Source organism: Scyliorhinus canicula, chromosome 27 (assembly GCF_902713615.1).
Source record: "Scyliorhinus canicula chromosome 27, sScyCan1.1, whole genome shotgun sequence".
NCBI classification, from domain to species: Eukaryota; Metazoa; Chordata; class Chondrichthyes; order Carcharhiniformes; family Scyliorhinidae; genus Scyliorhinus; species Scyliorhinus canicula.
Genome location: NC_052172.1, coordinates 2,911,560 through 2,934,390, shown reverse-complemented (window position 1 = coordinate 2,934,390; position 22,831 = coordinate 2,911,560). Strand labels below are relative to the sequence as shown.

Below are 22,831 nucleotides of genomic sequence, written 5' to 3'. Positions count from 1 at the left end.
CCATTCATTATGATCATGGCTGATCATCAAGTTCAATACCCGGATAGAGGACAGATGAGGCACAATTTTCCCTTTGGAAGGGCCCAAAACCTAAGGATGCAGATTTAAGGTGATTGGCAATAGCACCACGAGGTGAGGAACAGGTTTCTTGTGTCGCCATCCGGAAAGCACACTGCCAGAAAGTGTGGTGGAGACTGATTCAATTGTGGCTTTAAAAAGGATTTGGGTTAAGAGCCTGGAGATTAAAAGAAAATTGCTGAGCTGCGGGGGATACAACGGGGGGAGTGGGAATGGCAAAATTGCTCTTGCAGAGAGCCAGCACGACACGACGGGCCGAGTTATTTCCTTCAATGCTCTATTTTATAAATTGTCAAACAGCAGGGCCAGGCTCCAGTTAGTTGCTGGAGCAACATCTTGCTGCTTTGCTGGAATATGTTCTTTACTCCGGGGATGGTGTGCGGTTCTTTTGTTGTCCAGTCTCCAGTGGATAGTTGGAAATGAAGTGTGGTAATCGCCACGTTTGTCTTGGTGATCCAACAATGGCTTGTTGTCCGTTCCCAACCTTGTTCTTGGAACTCCTTGTATTTTAACACAACTGTTTGACTGACTTGAAGGAGCGCAAAGAGCAAATGTTTTATAGCACTGCCCGTGTGTAGGAAAATGTGTTTTTTTTAAAACAATGGGGAAATATAGATGCTGAACAGAATTGGGGGGAAAGAGGAATCGGGCCTGAAAAGATGTGCAGAGGTGGAAGAAAGAAGCCTTTGGAAGAAGGAGCGTGTGTGGTAGCTGCGTTTGGGTTCGAGATCGATGCAAAGGTTTTGTAACACATGGCGAGGTTGATAGAATCTAAGCTAGATAGATGTCGACAGGGCCAGATTACAGCAAACCTCTGTTCTCAATCTTGGCTGATCAGTTAGGATTTATGGCGAGAACGTGATATTCTGCTTGGATTGCTGTTTTCTTTTACCCAACAGGCGCAGGCCTGTAATTACAGTTACTCTGTAATTGTGACTTCAGTCGCTGCCTTGTCAGAATACCCGTGTAACCGATCTGTTGCAGGTAGGCTGCGTAATCTTGAGTTGAGAGAATCTTTGGGCACTTGAATAGTGACGCAGTCTTGAAAGTTTGGCGCAGCAATCCATGATCCTACTTCATGGAATTCTTTTCATTTTCGGAAAGACAAAACTTTCGGGTTATCTAATTCGAGGATCCCCTCCAGTGTCAGTACATCCTTCCTCAAGTAAGGAGACCAAAACTGTAAACAGGGCAGAAGGGTAGCATAGTGGTTAGCACAATTGCTTCACAGCTCCAGGGTCCCAGGTTCGATTCCCAGCTTGGGTCACTGTCTGCGCGGAGTCTGCACGTTCTCCCCGTGTGTGCGTGGGTTTCCTCCGGGTGCTCCGGTTTCCTCCCACAGTCCAAAAATGTGCAGGTTAGGTGGATTGGCCATGCTAAATTGCCCTTAGTGTCTAAAAATTGCCCTTAGTGTTGGGTGGGGTGACTGGGTTATGGGGATAGGGTGGAAGTGTGGGCTTGGGTAGGGTGCTCTTTCCAAGAGCCGGTGCAGACTTGATGAGCTGAATGGCCTCCTTCTGCTTTGTAAAATTCTACTCCAGGTGTGGCCTCACCAGCATCATGTGCAACTGCAGCATAACTAACCTCCCTGCTTTTAAACTCCATCCCTCAGCAATGAATGGCAAAATTCCATTTGCCTTCTTAATTACATGCTGCATCTGCAAACCAACTTTATGGAATATGTCACCAAAGATACAAGTGTTGCCCTGGATTGAAGTAAGATTGAGGCATCTGATGGGTAGATGGAGTGATCTCTGAAAAAAACTATCGTACTTAATGGCTTTTCCTGTTTTAACAAAGCCTTGTGTTACTGCATGATATTCTCCAACAATGTATGGGTGATAATGATGGTATTGTTGAATATTAGGGAGGTGATGGTGTCATGGAACTGGTAACCCAAAGGGCCAGGTTAATCTTCTGGAGTTGCAGGTTCAAATCCTACCATGGCAGCTGATGGCATTTAAATTCAATTCATAACAATTTTGCAATTGCAAGCTAAAAGTAACAGTGGCTATTGGTTGTTGTAAAAACCCATCTGATGCACGAATGGAAATCTGCCGTCCTTACCTGCTCTGGCCTACATGTGACTCCAGATCTGTAGCAATGTGGTTGACTCTTGGCTTTCTCTGAAAAAATTAGAATTAGAATTAGAACAGTACAGCACAGAACAGGCCCTTTGGCCCTCGATGTTGTGCCGAGCAATGATCACCCTACTCAAGCCGACATATACCTATACCAGTAACCCAACAACCCCCATTAACCTTATTTTTTAGGACACTAAGGGCAATTTAGCCTGGCCAATCCACCTAACCCGCACATCTTTGGACTGTGGGAGGAAACCGGAGCACCCGGAGGAAACCCACGCACACACGGGGAGTTAGGATGATGCTGGTGAGGCCACACCTGGAGTAGAATTTTACAAAGCAGAAGGAGGCCATTCAGCTCATCAAGTCTGCACCGGCTCTTGGAAAGAGCACCCTACCCAAGCCCACACTTCCACCCTATCCCCATAACCCAGTCACCCCACCCAACACTAAGGGCAATTTTTAGACACTAAGGGCAATTTAGCGTGGGCAATCCACCTAAACTGCCCTGAATAATAATAATCGCTTATTGTTACGAGTAGGCTTCAATGAAGTTACTGTGAAAAGCCCCTAGTCGCCACATTCCGGCACCTGTTCGGGGAGGCTGGTACAGGAATTGAACCGTGCTGCTGGCATTGTTCTGCATTACAAGCCAGCTATTTAGCCCACTGTGCTAATCTGGGCCCTCAGCGCTGTGAGGCAGCAGTGTCAACCACTCTGCCACCCAAGCTGTTCTGTTTTTTTTAATAAATTTAGATTAGCCAATTATTTTTTCCAATTAAGGGGCAATTTAGCGTGGCCAATCCACCTCCTCTGCACATTTTTGGGTTGTGAGGGCGAAACCCACGCAGACACGGGGAGAATATGCAAACTCCACACAGACAGTGACCCAGAGCCGGGATCGAACCTGGGACCTCAGCGCCGTGAGGCGGTTGTGCTAACCACTAGGCCACCGTGCTGCCCTCAAGCTGTTCTGTTTAAGGACAATAGGGGATGGGCAACAAATACTGGCTAAGCCAGCGATACCCACATCGGATGAAAGAAAGATAAAAAATGATATTGTGCCTTTGGCATGGACAGACTCATGGGCACTGCCAGTGTTACGCAGTGGATGCCCCTTGCTCTGAGATGCACTGGTACCCAAATCAGCATCCGTGCCATCTCTATCCCAGAGCGGAGCAGTCCGTTTGGAGGATGTTTTTATTATTTTGAAGGTGCTATGATGTAAATCTGAATTGGTGTTTTGTACAGCTGCAATCGGATTGCGAAGATCTTGCCTTTCACATCCTCCACATTGTCCCACGGTATTTCCCGGCCAATAGATTGCCTTTTGAATTATGTTCACCTATGTGTAGAATGAAGTCTCGAGTGTCAATAGCCAGTTAGGCAGCTTTTGTGATGGTGGCGGAGGGAGTGATATTAGCCAATTGGCTAGTAAGGTGACACTTGGGTGAACTGTGTAAGTTGTATGAATTGTAACTTGATGCTGTCCAAGCCTGCGATTGAACAATACAGTGCCTACGTGTAGTGAGCAGATACGTGTTAATGCCTTTCGTGCCTACATTATCATTTGATGTACCTGTCACTGGTGCACACAATGGAGTCCCAATTGTGAGCTCTGTTCCGATGACATCTAAAGTACGTTGTCATTTTATTTTGCCAAATGTTCTCGCCTGCAGGCAGCTGCGTACCCTGTCCGCTGGTAGCTTACCCAAATGGCTGTTTCCCACGTGAACTCCGTTAGATTGAAGGCAGGCGATTTGACTGACTGATGTCACAGCTGAGCCCATTCTTGTCCCTGTCGAATATTTGCCTGTCCACACTTTCCAGCAGTGAGCGGCAACAGTTGAAGTTGTTCGTCCCCTACCCAGACACTAAAATGTTGAATCTTGCTCCTGTCGCTAGTGTTGCTCCATTTAGATGGCAGCATCTTTGGATGTGCTGGTAGCAGTTCATGGTTGCAGTGCCTCGTTTCCCTAGTCTTTGCATTTCATGTTGCCAGTGCCTGTTGTATAACTGTAACTCAGTTGTTCTGTACTTGGATCTGAGTGTATGTTTAATAGTGTTGTGCCTTCTATATCACAGTGTGTCTTTAACCTGTATACGATGGACAAATGACCACCAGTTGCTTAGTTCAATAATATTTTAGTTCACACACACACACACACAGACACACACACAGACACACACACAAAGTTAATGTTAATCATTCACACACACACACATACAAGTTGAACTCTAAGCTAACACACTAAAAAGACCTTAACTTCCAGGTGACTGGTAAGTACAGAGCAGATATGGCCTTGTCTGGAATCCTGTTGCCTGGCACTGCTGGATGTCTGTTGCTGGTCATCTGTGTCCGCGGCTCTGGTCCCTCTGTGGGTGGTCTTCTTGGCTGGTGAAGGGGCCACTGTTTGTCGTCAGTTGAATGCTGCAGTCGAGAGAGCGGATGGTGGGCTGCGCAGCACCTTTTATCCCTTGAAAGTTTTGGGCGGTCCCAGGTAGATGTGCAATCGATTGATCAGGGCTTGATCACCCTGATCGATCCCAACCAATTGAGGGTTGTCACCTTGATGGTGGGCGGGTCCAGGTTGGCCATGGCCATTAGTGTCCGAGGCACGTACGCCTTCACAAATAAGGAAAACAGACGCCACCAAGTCCGCCACTTATTGTTCGTTTCTCCCTGGAGCCCATTGTCCTGGGATGGCCTTTGAACAGCCTTTTCCCTGTGTCAGTTTCTGCAAAAGTCTGGGCTGCAGCTTCTATATTTGCAAGCTGCAGCCTTTCTCTGTTCTGTCCTTGGCCAATTTTCCCATCAATCTTTGCAGGTGGCCATTTTAGATGGCCACAATAGTGTTTATGGTGTGACTGTAAAATTGAATGTTGTGATTTTGCACCTCTCTTTCTCGGGAAATGGAAATACACAATTGTTTCTGCTGTCGCTGTTGGACTTGTCTTCATTCCTGTGTTGATGACCTGAGCGATTTTGAAGCTCCCTCTGACTTGGTTTTCTTTCCTGCCCAGTCTGGTGGGCATTGGCGGATCCATCGAATCTTTTGGGAGTATTCCAGCTGGTGCAGCCTCCTCCTATCTTTACGCAATTCTCTCTGCTTAAAATAACGAAGAGCAGATACAGATTTCAAGGGAAAAGTGCCCGTATGTCACTCCAGTGAATGAATGGCATTGCCTGCCGCGATGCTGTCCTGTGACAGAGTACAGCTGAAGATGCTGCGAATGCTGAGCAAGTTAGGCCAGTGCCCCCCAAACATTTTCCCAGTGAACCTCAGAACTCATGTGACCTTGGTGGCGAACTTGTTTTGGGGGGTGGGGTGTTGATCTCACCACTGGGCTCATAAAATATTTATTAGGTAGGGGTAGTGGTACCACCATGGCCAGGGCCCTCCTCCATAAGAACCCACTTGGCTTCTGGCTCCTTTATCCACTCCTTTACCCTCTCCATGGTTGCTGCCTAGTGATAATATTGCAGGTTTCTGAGGGCCAGGCCCCCCCATGCATCTCGCTCTCTGTAGTAATCTCTTTGGGGTTCCTTGCATTCTTCCTTCCCCACACAAACACCATAATCAGTTTGTCTAGTGAATTGAAAAAGGCCTTGGGGATGTGGATCGGGAGAAATCTAAACAGGAAGAGGAACGTGGGCAGTGCATTCATCTTGATCATCTGCACTCTCCCTGCCAGGATATCTGCAGGTCCTTTTTTTTAAATGTCCTTTGTCAGGCTGGTCAGGTTCCACTTGTGGATCCCTGTCCAGTCATCAGCGATTTGGATCCCCAGGTAGCGGAATTTGTGGCGGGCCTGTTTAGAAAGCAACCCCTCCAGCTCTGCCCTCCCCCCTTGCGGGTTCACCGGGAAGATTTCACTTTTTCTCAGGTTAAGTTTGTAGCCAGAAGAGGCCCCAAACTCCTTCAAGAGAGCGATGATTTCTTCCATGCTGCTTCGCGGGTCTGAGATGTAGAGACGCAGGTCGTCTGCATGGAGCGTGACTCTGCTCTCTGTCTCCTCTCCGGATCCAATTCCAGTTCTTTGCCACCCTATGCACGATCGCTAATGGTTTGATCGCTCGGGCGAACAGCAGCAGGGACAATGGGCATCCTTGCCTTGTGCCTCTGTGCAGCTGGATGTACTTGGAACTGGTGTTTTTTGTCCGTATGATGATGTGAGAACGCTGTACAGGAGTTTCACCCAGGTGGTGAACCCTGTTCCAAGCCCGAACTGCTCCAGTACCTCTGAGGTACTTCTATTCGACTTGTCGAAGGCCTTTTCTGTGTCCACGGAAACGATCACCTCAGGTGTTCTCTCCCCAGATGGGGTCATGATCATGTTCAGCAGGCGCCTGATGTTTGATTTTGGCTGTCTACCCTTGACAAAGCCCATCTGGTCTTCTGCTACCACCTCTATTTCGCAGTTCTCCATCCTTTTGGCTAGGATCTTGGCCGGTATTTTCGTGTCTGCATTGAGCAGTAAAATGGGTCTGCAGGAACCAAATTCTGTTCTGAAGATGTTCAGCCCCCGGTAGAAGGTCTTGCTGTCCCTAATTTGGGCTATTTTCCTTGTGGCTGCCTGCTTTCTCAGCTGGTGAGCCAGCAGGCGGCTGGCTTTGTCTCCATGTCCGTATATCCCTGTGCCTGGCAGAGTTGGTGCACTGCTTTCCTCATGGAGAGCAGGTCAAAGTCCACCTGTAGCTTTTTCCTCTCTGCCAGGAGCTGTACGGACGGGGCCTCGGAGTATCGCTGGTCTACTTCCAATATGGAGTCAACCAGCTGTTGCCTGGCGACATTCTGTTGCCTATCTCTCCGTGCTTTGTCCCAATGATTAGTGGGTGTGTGTGTATGCCGGGGATTTCCGTCACGGCATACTTTCCCTGTCGTCCCAGTTGGGAGCATACACATTCACCAGGACTACCCGTGCCCCGTCCAGGGCACCGCTAACCATGATGTACCATTCCCCCTGGGTCTGTAACCACCTCGTTGCAGGAAACATCGTTCTCTTATTTAGCAGTATGGCTATCCCCACTGGCCCTCGTCCCGTAGCAGGAATGGTAGGTCTGTCCCACCCAGCCCTTCCTTACCTGCAGTCCGTCCTCCTCTCTCAGATGCGTCTCTTGGAGGAAGACTATGTCAGCTTTAAACTTTTCAGGTGGGCGAAGACGCTGGATCTCTTCATTGCCCCTGACGTTCCAGGTGACAATCTTGATTGAGGGAGGGGAGGGGTCCCCGTTCCTGCGCGATCAACCATACTTACCTGGTGGACACGCCCCTGCACTCGGGGGTTTCCCTTTGTTAGGGGACTGTCCAAGATGGCCATGGGCACTGTTCTTCCCCATGGGGTCGGGTCCCTGCGCTCCGGGGTTTCCCTTTATCCAGGCACCCTCCAAAGTTGTTGCTTCCAGCACCCCTTTAGATAGAGATAGATAGATAGAGGAATACAGCACAGAACAGGCCCTTCGGCCCACGATGTTGCGCCAAACTTTTGTCCTAAGTTAATCATAGAATTTTGGACACTAAGGGCAATTTTTCATGGCCAATCCACCCAACTGCACATCTTTGGACTGTGGGAGGAAACTGGAGTACCCGGAGGAAACCCACGCACACACGTGGAGTATGTGCAGACTCCACACAGACAGTGACCCAAGTCGAAATCGAACTTGGGACCCTGGAGCTGTGAAGCAATTGTGCTATCCACAATGCTACCGTGCTGCCCTTAAGAAGAAGTTAACCCACACTCCATTATTCTACCCTAATCGATGTACCTATCCAATAGCCGCTTGAAGGTTCCTAACGTTTCCGACTCAACTACTTCCACAGGCAGTGCATTCCATGCCCCCACCACTCTCTGGGTAAAGAACCTACCTCTGACATCCCCTCTATATCTTCCACCATTTATCTTAAATTTATGTCCCCTTGTAATGGTGTGTTCCACCCGGGGAAAAAGTCTCTGACTGTCTACTCTATCTATTCCCCTAATCATCTTATAAACCTCTATCAAGTCGCCCCTCATCCTTCTCCGTTCTAATGAGAAAAGCCCTAGCACCCTCAGCCCTTCCTCGTAAGACCTACTCTCCATTCCAGGCAACATCCTGGTAAATCTCCTTTGCACCTTTTCCAAAGCTTCCACATCCTTCCTAAAATGAGGCGACCAGAACTGCACACAGTACTCCAAATGTGGCCTGACCAAGGTTTTGTACAGCTGCATCATCATCTCACGGCTCTTAAATTTATTCCAAGATGCCACGTGTGGCCTGTTGTCGCCAGCCTCCGTCTTTCTTTACTTGTCTGTCCCTTGTGATGTTTTCTTCCTCAACCCACCCTTGCGGGAGATGGGGCTCCGTGGCCCCTCTCTCCTGCACGCTTCCTGGTGCTAGCTACCTCGCTAGTGTGGGGGCCCCCCACCTGGGGCTAGTTGTGCGTCCTCCTGCTGCCCGATCCATGGGCTTCTGCCTGTCATTCCCCTCACCTTCTCCTACGCTTTGCTGCACTCGTTCCCACCTTCTTCTCTTTTTTTCTCTCTCGTCCCCAGAACGAGGCAGTACAATCACGCGCAAAGTGATGGTTCACAGTTGACAGTACTGAATGTAAAAAGTAAACGTAGACATTAAGAGTCTCTTCCTGTGGTATCGTCATCACTGTCCCTGCTGCCGCTTCTCTCGTCCGTTCTCTGAGACAAACTTGCCCGTGCCTGCAGGGACTGTGAAGTGCTCCTTGCCTTAGAATGTGACCCTGAGCTTGGCTGAGTACAGCATCCCAAACCTTGTGCCGTTTCTGTACAGCGTGACCGTCGCCCTATTAAATTCCACCCCCTGGCCAGGTCTCCAATGTCCTGTTAATTCCAAATCCGGTAGCCTTCCCAATGACAGTTTCTGGTTTGTCTCGCCCAGCGCAGGATTAGTTCCTGGTCCTTGTACCGGTGCACCGTGGCGATTATTGTCCTCGGCTGTTCCCCAGCTTTGGGCGAAGCGATCTGTGTGCTCTGTCGATTTCTGGTGGGTTGGGGAAGCTATCCCTTACCACCAGCTTGCCCAGCATTTGGGCCACATTGTCTGTGGGGTTCCTACCTTCGATGCCCTCCAGTCGGCCCACGATTTATAGGTTTCAATGCCTCGACCGGTTCTCCTGGTCCTCGATTTCTCCTTTCAAATTCCCCTGCTTTGCCACCTCCTCCTCCAGGGCGATGATCCGGTCACTGGTCTGTTGCAGGTTTTTCCAACTCCTTGATCGTTTCCTGCTGAGCTTCCGGTCACCTTTCTGCCTTTTCCCGGACCACCTGCATGTTTGCCAGAGCTTTGGCAATCGCACCCTTCACCGCCGCTTGAATGTCCAACTTCGTCTCTTCCCAATGTTCTCTCAATTCTCTTGAGAGAAATATCCACCACCCATCCCCTGGTGGTGTGGGGGGGGGGGGGGGGGGGGGGGGGGCAGGCTTCCCGTGAGGTGGGCAGGTCCCCCCCTCTCTGGTGACTCCTGGGGTGTCGCCGCCTCGTGTGTCGGCCGGCCCGGTCGTTTGCTTGTCCAGACCTTTTCCACTCCTGGTTTCTATCCGTCCTCTGGAGTGGCTGCTGTTTGGCATTTTTCTCTCCTCGTTGTGGCCGTGGTGTGGGAATGTTTTTCGCTGTTAGTGGGTGTTTTTCAGGCAAAAAGAGCATATTTTTCAGTGCAGAAGGGGGCCATTCAGCCCATCGAGTCTGCACTGGCTCTTTTTAAAAAGAGCACCCTACCCAAGCCCACACCTCCACCCTATCCCCATAACCCAGTAACCCCACCCAACACTAAGGGACATTTTGGACACTAAGGGCAATTTAGCATGGCCAATCCACCTAACCTGCACATCTTTGGACTGTGGGAGGAAACCGGAGCACCCGGGGGAAACCCACGCAGACACTGGGAGAACATGCAGACCCCGCACAGACATTGACCCAAGCAGTGAATCGAACCTGGGACCCTGGAGCTGTGAAACAATTGTGCTAACCACCATGCTACCCTGCTGCCCAGTGCTTGTTCTGATTTCAGGTCTCCAGCATCTGCAGTGTTTTGCTGTTATGAGGAGCGTAGTATAGATTGCAAGTAAACTAACATTTTATATTCTCCTTGATATGTGGTGCACAGGAATGGAATTTTGTCTCCTCTGTATTGTCTACAGTTGGTAAAGTGTTAACCTGACCTTGGTGATGTCCTCCTGCTGCACTGCAGAAGCTTGAGCAAGTAATCGAGAACAACAATCTGCAGGACGGAGTGCTGTCTTTTGGGTGAGACATTAATCCAAGGCCCCCATCTCCTCTAATTGGGTAACTGTGAAAGATCCCGTGGCACTATTTGAAGCATAGAGTAGTTTTCACTGTGTCCTAGCCAAATCCAATCCTCAACCGCCATCTAATGGTTTACCTGTTTGTTTCTTGTGTTTTGGGATGTTGCTGTGTGCAAATTCGCTCATGTATTACAACAGTGGGGGCACTGAACTTCAATTGATAGCCAAATCTAAGGGGTGGCACGGTGGTTAGCACTGTTGCTTCACAGCGTCAGGGTCCCAGATTCGATTCCCGGCTTGGGTCACTGTCTGTGCGGAGTCTGCACGTTCTCCCCATGTCTGCGTGGGTTTCCTCCGGGTGCTCCGGTTTCCTCCCACATGTCCCGAAAGACGTGCAGGTTAGGTGCATTCTCCCTCTGTGTACCCGAACAGGCGCCGGAGTGTTGTGACTAGGGGCCTACTTGTGACACTAATAAACATTATGATTATTAAATCTTAAATAAAAAAAGCTGGCCTCAGTAATTCGACCATGTGGCCACTGGATTGTAAAATCCCTCTGGTTTGCGAATACCCTTCAAGAAAGAAAGCCTGCCACCCTGATCTGGCCTGACCTATATGTGACTCCAGACCGACTGCTTAACTGCCCTCCGACATGGTCCAGCAAGCTACTTTGTTGAGAGCAATTAGGGATGGGTGATAAATGCTGAATGAAGATGCTGTTGAGCTTCAATCCTCCGGTTATAGAACACAGATTTACAGCAAAGGTGAGGTGGAGGATGGTACAGTTCGTCCCATTCTGTCTACACGCCTCTTTAGCCGGGTGTAATTTAAAACTTGCTCTGCTGTCGTCCTCTCCCTTTTAGTTTGATATCACCGTCCCCTTCAAACACTTATTGCCATTCCTTTTATAAAATACAATGATCTCTGCCTCAACTGCCTCCTGTTGGGAAAACAGCCAGTGCTCCAATATCACTGAGCAAAGATATTTCACGCAACTTTTCTGTTCCAGTGTCGGTGGTCTGTGGTTACTGACTCCCTCACCAGAGAGAATAGCCGCAGTCCCGACTCGGTCTGTCAATCACCCTTCTATACTTCACAAACTTCTGTTTTGCAAAGTCTCTGCCCAGCGGGCAGTGGTCACAGGATCGTCACAAAGTCAATAACGTTGACAAGGAGGAGGTTCAACACTGTGCAAGGAGTTGACGATGGCACAAAATTGTATATTAAGCTTGGGGTGGCTATTTCACTCAAAAAGACCACATTCATAGATGAAGGGAGCAGGGAGAGGTATTGAAGTGAGCAGTGTATGTGAGGTTAAACGGAATTCGTTCTCTGAAATAAAGGGATTGAGGGATATGGCGAGAGGTGAGATTGTGGGTTATGGTGAGGAGGTTGTTAAGACGTGTATGGTGAGCAGGTAGGAAGCTGGGCTTGAGGGATAGGATGGGGAGCAGGGGTCAAAGGAAGCAATAATTCTGACTTCGTGAGGTTGGATTCCCTGATCTCAATCTCCCTGCTTTAATATTAGGAGCAAATATTTTGGTTATTTTGTCGTCCAGCCTGATGATCCACTGAGATTCTGGCAGAAAATTATTTGTCTCTGCACAGTGACCCAAAGGTCACTTTAAAACTGTAAAATGCTCCATTTTGTATTACTGGAGGTTGGATGTTGGCTGTGTTGAGTGCTGTGGTCATTTGTCGGCATGATGGCGCCGGAGCGAGGCGACTCTGCAAGCTCTCCCCAACAAATCCACTTTTTACTTAACTTATACTCGTTCTAATCTTTTGAAAATTAATTCTAAAGCTAACATTATTACTAACCTCTCTTTTACTCCATCTACACCTCCCGCTGCCTGGGGAAAGCGGGCAGCATAATCAAGGATCCCTCCCACCCGGCTTACTCGCTCTTCCAACTTCTTCCATCGGGCAGGAGATTCAGAAGTCTGAGAACACACACAAACAGTCTCAAAACAGCTTCTTCCCCACTGTCACCAGACTCCTAAATGACCCTCTTATTGACCAACCTCATTAACACTGCATCCTGTATGCTTCACCCGATGCCAATGCTTAATGTAGTTACATTGTATACCTTGTGTTGCCCTATTATGTATTTTCTTGAATTTTGTTTAATTCCCTTTTCTTCCCATGTACTGAATGATCTGTTGAGCTGCTTGCAGAAAAATACTTTTCACTGTACCTCGGTACACGTGACAATAAACAAATCCAATCCAATTTGTGGCAGGCGTGTGGTGGTGTGCACTCTGCACAAGTACACCCAGTGTATCGCTGCGAGAGACTTTATGCTGTTGTAGAAGTCGAGCTCATCGAATGCCCCAGGCTTACTGTTCGTATATATTACTTTGCACGTTGACAATGTGTTCTGTAAATCGCACTGCAGCCGACCACCTCTCTCTTACTTGTAAGTGTCAAAAATAACTCGCAGGGCAGCTTGGTGACAACTAGTGCCGAGGTTTCCCACTTGACAACAGTGATCATATTTCAGCACTTTTTCAGGTGGGAGGAGAGGAGTTGAGGCAAGTTCAGTTTCAGCCAAGATGAGGAGTAGAACACCTGACTTGATCACCCCCAAAATATGATTTATTAAAAAAATTTGTAAAATTGCATCACATAGCAGTTCACTTTTGATATTGCAGAATTGTACCGCAGATTGGTTCCCTTTGTGACAGGACATGTGGTGCCGTACTACACTCGCTATGACTTGTGATATTTGCAATGTAGATTTAGATTTTGTGCCAAGCATTCTCTGGTGCAAGAGGAGTTTTAAAGATTTTCCTCCACCTGGGTGTATGATGGCGAGGGGGCCAGCTGCTAACTGCAGGGCCTCTGTTCTGTTGCTGTATCCTCTGGGGGAAGCAGGTCTCTCTTCCTCTCCCTTTCTCTCTCCTTCTCCATCACCTTCTCCCTCCCTCACCCCTCTCTCTCTCTCACCCCCACCCCCTCTCTCTCTCCCCCTCACTCTCTCTATAATTGTTCTCTCCAGTGCCACATCCAGTTGGTTGCACCTTGACCCAGTTCACATCCTTCCTTGGGAACCTGCCCAACTTGTGGTCCCCCTGCATAGAAAAAGTTCCCCTTTATTTTTCTCGGCCCTTTCTTGACTATTAACTGCAGCCCCTGGGATTTATGGACCCTTCACCACAGTGAACAGTTTGTCCGGATAGTTTCTGCTAATTCCCTTCACAATTCCTCATGTCTCGGGATGACTTTTACCCTTGTCGAATGGTAAGGGTTTGATTGATTGATATTTATTGTCACATGTACCGAAATACAGAGAAAAGTATTTTTCTGCGTCCAAGCGAACGTACACAGTACGTACATAGTAGACAAAAGAATAATTGACAGAGTACATTGACAGTGGTACATCTACAAATAGCGATTGGTTACAGTGCTGAACAAGGGTGGAGCAAGAGCTGCGTAGGGCGTCGTGAATATGTTCTTACAGGGAACAGATCAGCCCGAGGGAGAGAGTCCGGCAGCTGTGGGGAAGGAGCTGTTCCTATGTCTGGATGTGCGGGTCTTCAGGCCTGTATCTTCTGCCTGATGGAAGGGTCTGGAAGAGGGCAAAGCCTGGGTAGGAGGGGTCACTGACAATGCTGTCTGCCTTCCTGAGGCAGCGGGAGGTGTATACAGAATCAATGGGAGGGTGGCAAGTTTGTGTGATGCGGTGGGTTGAGTTCACACACTCTGCAGTTTCTTGCGATCTTGGGCCGAGCAGTTGCTGTGATGCAGCCGGATAGGATGCTCGCTATGGCACATCTGTAGAAGTTTGTGAGCGTCGATGCAGGCATGCCGAATTTCTTTAGCTGCCGTAGGAAGTTGAGACGGTGTTGGGCTTTCTTGACTGTTGCTTCAACATCAGTGGACCAGGACAGCCTGTTGGTGATGGTGACCCCCAGGAACTTGACGCTTTTTAAGTTTGCAGTTGTGTTCTGTAAAATCACAGGGAAAGGGACCAGCATTACTCTGTGTTGCTTGCCTTTGTTGTTGTGCTGTACTAAGGATTCCCCAGAGCAGTGATTGATTCCAAGATGTGCTGAAGGTATCTGACGTGGTTCATACATCCTGTCACACCTCAGCCACTTCTGTGAGCTGGAGTAAACCAGCAGACATCTCCTTAAATGCTAACTCGATGCAAACTCCACTGTAAGGAAGTTAGCTTCAAAGGGAGATGTTTTAAGGAGTCTGGGAAAGTGAGGTTTAGGGAGGGAATTCCAGAGTTTGGGACTTGGCAACTGGAGGCACGGCCAGCAATGGTGGAGTGATTAAAATTGGAGGTGCCTATGTGGAAGAGATCAGAGTTAGGTTGACGCACCCAGCACTACGTTGTGGAACTGGAGGAGATTACAAAGATCGGGAAGGTGAGGCCTTGGAAGGATTTACAAAGAACAAAGAAAAGTACAGCACAGGAACAGACCCTTCGGCCCTCCAAGCCTGCGCAACCATGCTGCCCGTCTAAACTAAACCTTCTGCACTTCCGGGGTCCGTATCCCACTATTCCCATCCGATTCATGTATTTGTCAAGATGCCCCTTAAACATCACTTTAGCCCCTGCTTCCACCACCACCTCCGGCAGCGAGTTTCAGGTACCCGCTACCCTATGTGTAAAAAAAAAAAGCTTGCCACGTACATCTCCTCGAAACCTTGCCCCTCGCTCCTTAAACCTATGTCCCCTAATAGTTGACCCCTCTATCCAGGGGAAAAAGACTCTGACTATCCACTCTGTCTATGCCCCTCATAATTTTGTAGACCTCTATCAGGTCGCCCCTCAACCTCCGTCGTTCCAGTGAGAACAAAGAGTTTATTCAACCGCTCCTCATAGCTAATGCCCTCTATACCAGGCAACATCCTGGTAAATCTCTTCTGCACCCTCTCTAAAGCCTCCACATCCTTCTGGTAGATTGGCAACCAGAATCGAACACTATACTCCCAAGTGTGGCCTAACTAAGGTTCTATACAGCTGCAACATGACTTACCAATTTTTATACTCAATGCCCCGGCCAATGAAGGCAATCATGCACGGTAGCATTGTGGATAGCACAATCGCTTCACAGCTCCAGGGTCCCAGGTTCGATTCCGGCTTGGGTCACTGTCTGTGCGGAGTCTGCACATCCTCCCCGTGTGTGCGTGGGTTTCCTCCGGGTGCTCCGGTTTCCTCCTACAGTCCAAAGATGTGCAGGTTAGGTGGATTGGCCATGATAAATTGCCCTTAGTGTCCAAAATTGCCCTTAGTGTTGGGTTATGAAGATACTGGGAGTTACTGGGTTATGAAGATAGGGTGGAGGTGTTAACCTTGGGTAGGGTGCTCTTTCCAGGAGCCGGTGCAGACTCGATGGGCCGAATGGCCTCCTTCTGCATTGTAAATTCTATGCCGCATGCCTTGACTACCTTCTCCACCTGTGTTGCCCCTTTCACTGACATGTGGACCTGTGCACCTAGATGTCTCTGACTGTCAATACTCTTGAGGGTTCTACCATTAACTGTATATTCCCTACCTGTATTAGACCTTCCAAAATACATTACCTCACATTTGTCCGGATTAAACTCCATCTGCCATCTCTCCGCCCAAGTCTCCAAACGATCTAAATCCTGCTGTATCCTCTGACAGTCCCCATCGCTATCTGCAATTCCACCAACCTTTGTGTTGTCCGTAAACTTTTTTATTTCTTTAAATTTAGAGTACCCAATTATATTTTCCAATTAAGGGGCAATTTAGAGTGGCCTATCCACCTAAACTGCACATCTTTGGGTTGTGGGGGTGAAACCCACGCAAACATGGGGAGAACGTGCAAACTCCACACGGACAGTGACCTAGGGCCGGGATTCGAACCCGGGTCCTCAGCGCCGTAGGCAGCAATGCTAAGCACTGTGCCGCCGTGCTGGCCCCTGTTGTCCGCAAACTTACTAATCAGACCAGTTACATTTTCCTCTAAATCATTTATATATATTGTGAACAGCAAAGGTCCCAGTACTGATCCCTGCGGAACACCAATAGTCACAGCCCTCCAATCAGAAAAGCACCCTTCCACTGCTACTCTCTGCCTTCTATGACCTAGCCAGTTCTGTATCCATCTTGCTAGCTCACCTCTGATCCTGTGTGACTTCACCTTATGTACCAGTCTGCCATGAGGGACCTTGTCAAAGGCCTTACTGAAGCCCATATAGACAACATCCACTGCCCTACCAGCATCAATCATCTTTGTGACCTCCTCGAAAAACTCTATCAAGTTAGTGAGACACGACCTCCCCTTCACAAAACCGTGCTGCCTCGCTAATACGACCACTTGCTTCCAAATGGGAGTAGATCCTGTCTTAAAGAATTCTCTCCAGTAATTTCCGTACCACTGACATAAGGCTCACCGGCCTGTAGTTCCCTGGATTATCCTTGCTACCCTTCTTAAACAAAGGAACAACATTGGCTATTCTCCAGTCCTCCGGGACATCACCTGAAGACAGTGAGGATCCAAAGATTTCTGTCAAGGCCTTTGAACTATTTGAAAATATGGATGAGAAGCCAAAGTTAACGTTTGCATTGAAAACCAACGTGGCAATAGTGAGCGACAGTTGTTATTCTCTCTGGAATTAGCAATAGGTTACAATCATTGCTGTTTTAAAGAATTTGCGTTTGCACAGCACCGTTAGTGATCTCGGGAATCCATGCTCTTTGCAGCCAATGAAGTACTTTCTGAAGGAGAATCACTAAATCCATCAACTGATTTGGACACTGCAAGGAATAACAATTTGGCAAATGACAGATAATCTAATCTTCAGTCCTCCCAGTGTTGGCGCAGAACTAACTATTGACAGAATACTCGGGGGGGGGGGGGGGGCAGATTGGCAGACTCCTTCAGCGAGCAAGCTTTTGCATCTACCTGAGGGGGGCCTCAGTTTAACACATCATCTGTGACTGAGCTGTGCTCCTTCAGAGCAGCCTGAACTTTGTGCTCATGTCTCTGTGTTGGGGCCTGAATCCACAACCCTCTGACTAGGTGAGAAGAGTGCCACTTCATCGATATTGCAGGGGTGGGAGTCATGGGTGTCAGGTGCATGTGCGGCACCCATATGAGTTGTGAAACATAGTTCTCGGCGCATTCCTTCCAAATGTGGCCTGTCATGGGGTGGATTTATATTCGGGGTAATGCTGACAAACTGTGGACAATTAATTGAACCTGTCAGCACGGTTTGGCTCATTTTGCCTCTATTGGCTGTGTCTTTGGGAGAGATAGTTACTGAAGACATTGACCCTGGAAATGGATGCCTTTCCTTTCCTTCGAATGATCTTGGTTTTATGGTTGAATTGCAGCTTTTTTTTCTGAAATCGTTCACGGGTCAGCATTTGTAGCCTGTCCCTAATTGGGTGGTGGTGAGCTGCTCCAGTCCATGTGGTGTAGGTATACCCACTAATTTTAGGGAGGGTGTTCCGGAACCCAGCGACAGTGAAGGAATGGCGATATATTTCCACGTCAGAATGGTGTATGATTTGGAGGGGGGTTTGTAGATGGCGGTGTTCCCATGCTGCCATTGTCCATGTAGGTGGTAAGAGGTTGCAGGTTTTAAAAAATACATTTAAGAGTACTTGAATATTTTTTCCCAATTAAGGGGCAATTTAGCATGACCAACGCTGCACATCTTTGAGTTGTGGGGGTGAAACCCATGCAAACATAGACAGTGACCCAGAGCCGGGAACGCACCTGGGACCTCAGCGCCGTGAGGAAGCTGTGCTAACCACTGCGCCACCCTGCTGCCGGTTCGGTAGAAGGATCCTCGGTGAGTTTCTGCACTCCATCTTACTGACTGCTGCTAGTGTACTCGTGGTGGATGGGGGTTCCAAACAAATGGGGCTGCATTGTCCAGGATGGTGGCGAGCTTCTCTAGTGTTGTTGGAGCTGCACTCATCCAGGCAAGTCGAGAGTATTCCGTTACACTCCTGACTTGTGCTTTGGGGAGTCTGAGGCAAATGACGCGCAAACCCAGCTTCTGACTTCTTGTAGCCGCATTGTTTATATGGCTGCTCCAGTTCCGATTCTACCAGGATAGATGGTAGGGATTCAGAGTTAGTTAGATTCCCGTTGCTGGAGATGGTCATTGCTTGGTAATTAATGTGGGACAAGTGTTACTTGCTACTGAATTGTGTCCAGGGCTTATTGCATTCGTGCATGGACTGCTTCATTATCTAGGGTGTTACGAATTAGGTAAAACACTGCAATTAGCAGTGGACATCCCCACTTCAAACCTCATGTTGGGAGGAAAGGTCAGTGAGGCAGCTGAAGTGGTTTGGGCCAAGATAATACCCTGAGGACTTTCTGTAGTAATGTCTTGGGGCTGAGTTAGTCGGCTTCCAACAATCACAACCACCTTCCCTTTAACCATAAATTGATTTGTGATTAACTGCTGTTGAGGAGTGTTCGTAAATAGCTGGAAAAACTTAAGAAGCCGTAAGTACTGTACCTACCTTGTTAATTAAGAGATGAAAGCCAAAGGGAAGAAATAAGCTGGTAAATCCACTTTTATTTTTAAGAATAAAAATACTTATTGTATTGCTAAAGTTTAAATTAGTATTGCAAGTGGTGTAGAGGAGAGGCATTAATTTAAAAATTAAAAAACAAATTAATCAATCATTCAGTATAGCAGGGAAGGTGTTGCAGCTGAAGTATGTGGGATCTCATGGACCCCAATATGATCCACAGCAACCACATCTGCAGTAAGTGCAGATAGAGGAAATTCTGCCCAGAGTTAATGAGCTGGAGTCTGAGCTTCAGGCAGTACGGTGCATCGGAGAGAGGGAAAGTTACCTGGACACTTTACTCCAGACGGCAGGCGCACCCTTTATGATAGGGTTGTTTGATTTGGTCAGAGACGAGAGGCTGTGCCTGTGAACAAGGCAGGTAAGGGGAGCAAGAAGGTACAAGTGGTGGAGCCTCAACCCTTGCAATTGTCCAACATATTTGTTGTTCCTGCAGCTTGTGTGAATGAGAGCTGGGACTGCAAGGTGATGAACAAACTGATTGTAGTACAGGAAGCCGTTCCAGTTCCGGGCCGGTATGGGTGCTTGGGGAGTGTGTGCGAGTGGGAAGACTATAGTCGGGGAATAGGCGCAGTTTTCTGCAAAGGGGAGCAAGAATCCAGGAGACTGTGTTGTCTGTTCAGTGCCAGAGTTTGGGACGTCTGTTGTGGTCTGTTCTTGGAGGAACTTGCAGGATCGGGAGAGTTCAGTTGTCATGGCCCTTGTGGGTACCATCAACATAGATAGGACTAGGAAAGAGGTTCTGCTTGGGGATGATGAAAGCTGGGGGCTAAATTAAAATGCAGAATCTCCAACGGTGGTGACCTCTTGGATGAGCCATGAGCAAATTTGCCTTTGATAAATAAGGTTAGTGAGATGACTACATGGCTCTGAGATTGCTGTGGGAGAACTGGATTTTGATTCATGGGGCACTGGCATCAATGGGCATTGTACCGTTGGGATGGTCTTCGCTGGGACCAGTGTTCTGGCGATTTGTGTAACTAGGACCGTAGAGGGGGCTTTAAACTAAATAGTGGGGAGAAGGGATCGTGTGAGGGGAGATGTACTAAATTTAAGGGAAACAAGAAATAGGGCAGGGAGTGCTTTGGGTACCAGTCAGCACATGGCAGCTGAGGGCATAAATGTAAGAGTGCATCAGCAGGTAAGGGCAGAGATGGCAAGTACAGGGCTAAATCGCTGACTTTGAAAGCAGACCAAGGCAGGCCAGCAGCACGGTTCGATTCCTGTAACAGCCTCCCCGAACAGGCGCTGGAATGTGGCGACTAGTGGCTTTTCACAGTAACTTCATTTGAAGCCTACTCGTGACAATGAGCGATTTTCATTTCATTTCATTTCAATTGGTGTTCAACATGGAGAAGAACTGACTTAGTGGCTGGGGTTGGATTGTGATCAGCCGAGTGTTTCTTTACCCACATTTGACTTGATGCCACAGGACTTCATCGGGTCTCGAGTCAATGCTGAGGACTCCCAGAGCAACTCCCTCCTGACTGTATAGCACAGTGCCATCTAAGGTGGGTCTGTCTTGCTAATGGACAGAATAAACCCAGGGATGGTTATGGAGGAATCTGGGGGACGGACCTGAGGTATGATTCGTGAGTGCTATGTGAGGATGTTATTTAACTAGTCTGTGGGACAACTCTCCTTGTTTTGATGCAAGTCCCCAGATCTTGGTACGGAGGACATTGTAAAGTTAACAGGGCTGGGTGTGCCATTGTCTTATCTGATATCGGAGTCAATGCTGGGTGGTCCATCCAGTTTTATTTGATTGGATTTGTTGATTATGGGATTGCTGGCTCTGCCTGTGGAATGCTCAACTGCTGTTTGGCATGTCTATAGTTTGTAGCTGCTGGTTGGTACTTCCATTTGAAATGAAATGAATGAAAATCGCTTATTGTCACAAATAGACTTTATCATGGCCAATCCACCTGACTTGCACGTCTTTGGACTGTGGGAGGAAACCCACGCAGACACTGGGAGAACGTGCAGACTCCACACAGACAGTGACGCAGCAGGGAATCGAATCTGGCACCCTGGCGCTGTGAAGCCGCAGTGCTAACCATTGTGCCACCGTGCAGGCCCGTTTGCTCTTGAACTGTGTTTTTTCCCCGAATGTAGAAGTATCTCGGCATAGTAGATTTTTTTTACTGTCCTTTTTGTTTTGTTGGCACTGGAAAAGCTTGCATGTAGAGCCTGCCCCGACTGATTCAGTAGGCCACTTCACAGGACAATTAAAAAACCCAACTATATTGGTGTTGGGCTGGAGTTACGTATAGATCAGACCCAATTAAGGAAGGGAAGTTTCCAGCTGGACAGGACATTGGTGAGCCAGTTCAGTTTTGATGACAATCTGACTCATTCAGTGCATCATTCACTGACTGCCTTTTATTTCTGATTTAACTACCAAGCCTTTAACTGGAGCTAGTGCTGGAGCTTTTATTTCGTGTCTGGCCTTGGAGGACCTTGATCCTGAGCACCAGAAATTCAAACACCATCTCCCCCTCCTGTCCTCTTTCTCCCTCCCTCATTGGCACATCATTGGCAAGGGTCAGAAATCATTGCCCCTTGAGAAGGTGGTGGTGAGCCGCCGCCTTGAACCACTGCAGTCTATGTGGTGTAGGTACGCCCGCTGTGCTGTTAGGGAGGGAGTTCCAGGATCTTGACCCAGCGACTAGTGAAGGAACGGTGATGTAGTTTGAAGTTGGGAAGGGGGGGGGATTTGCTGGTGATGGTGTTCCCACGTGTCGGCCCTTATGGTAAGAGGACACCGGCTTGGAGGCTGCTGCCATCGCCCTGGGTGACATTCATCTTGCAGTTGTGGGGCTAAGCTGTGTCCTATTTGCAATGGCCCCCAGCCATGTACAGTGGGTAGGACCAGACTGTTTCTTGACGGGCTTTTGTCCTTGACCTCGGTTAATTACTGGTACAAGTTCAACAGAGCAAGTGTTCACCAGGAAAATAGATGTTAGAGGTGAGTCATCCTGTGCTGTCGTCCATCAAAGACACATCTTTGCCATCATTTTACCGTCTCTACTATATTTGCTCACCCTGCGAATGACTTCTAACAGACCTCAGTCCTGCCAGCTGAAGCCTCATTGCTGAAAGTAGCATCTCTCCCGCCCCCCCCCCCCCCCTCTCCTCCTCCTCCCCCGAATCCCAGTTATCCCTAATATTTCACTCTCTTGGTGCGAGAGGGATCAGTTTCATGACTCTTATCTCTGCCCGTCTGACATGTATTGTTCTAATTCATAGAACATACATGCAGTGCAGAAAGAGGCCATTTGGCCCATCGAGTCTGCACCGACCCACTTAAGCCCTCACTTCCACCCTATCTCCGTAACCCAATAACCCCATCTACCCATTTTGGTCACTAAGGTCTATTTATCATGGCCAATACACCTAACCGGCACATCTTTGGACTGTGGGAGGAAACGGGAACACCCGGAGGAAACCCACGCAGACACGGGGAGGACGTGCAGCCTCCACACAGACAGTGACCCAGCGGGGAATCGAACCCTGGTGCTGTGAAGCCACAGTGCTATCCACTTGTGCTACCGTGTCTACGTGAAATCTGTGTCCACTTGAGACGTTTGGTACCACTCAGTATAATTATAGATTTTATCTTTACTTGGTGTTCAGTGCGGAAAGCGCATTCTGAGCGGTGTAAAATGAGGATGAAATGCTGCTGATTACACTTCTGCTCGTGAAGGTGGGAGCAATTTATTGTGATTAACTTCTGAGGCTGTCACATAATGTATGTAACTGCCACACTGACGTTTCTTTGTACTGTCCTTCCCAAAGTGTCCTGCTGTCTGATGCTGCACTGTGGTAACCTGCCCCACCCTGGCTCCTTGTCAGCTGATTCCTGTGACAT

The 22,831-nt window shown here is 48.4% G+C and overlaps 1 protein-coding gene across 2 annotated transcripts in view; it reads left to right on the top strand.

Annotated features, from left to right (window-relative positions):
* Window positions 1-22,831, top strand: part of LOC119957801 (metastasis-associated protein MTA1-like) — a 159,951-nt gene that overhangs the window by 24,903 nt on the left and 112,217 nt on the right. The window lies entirely within an intron of this gene.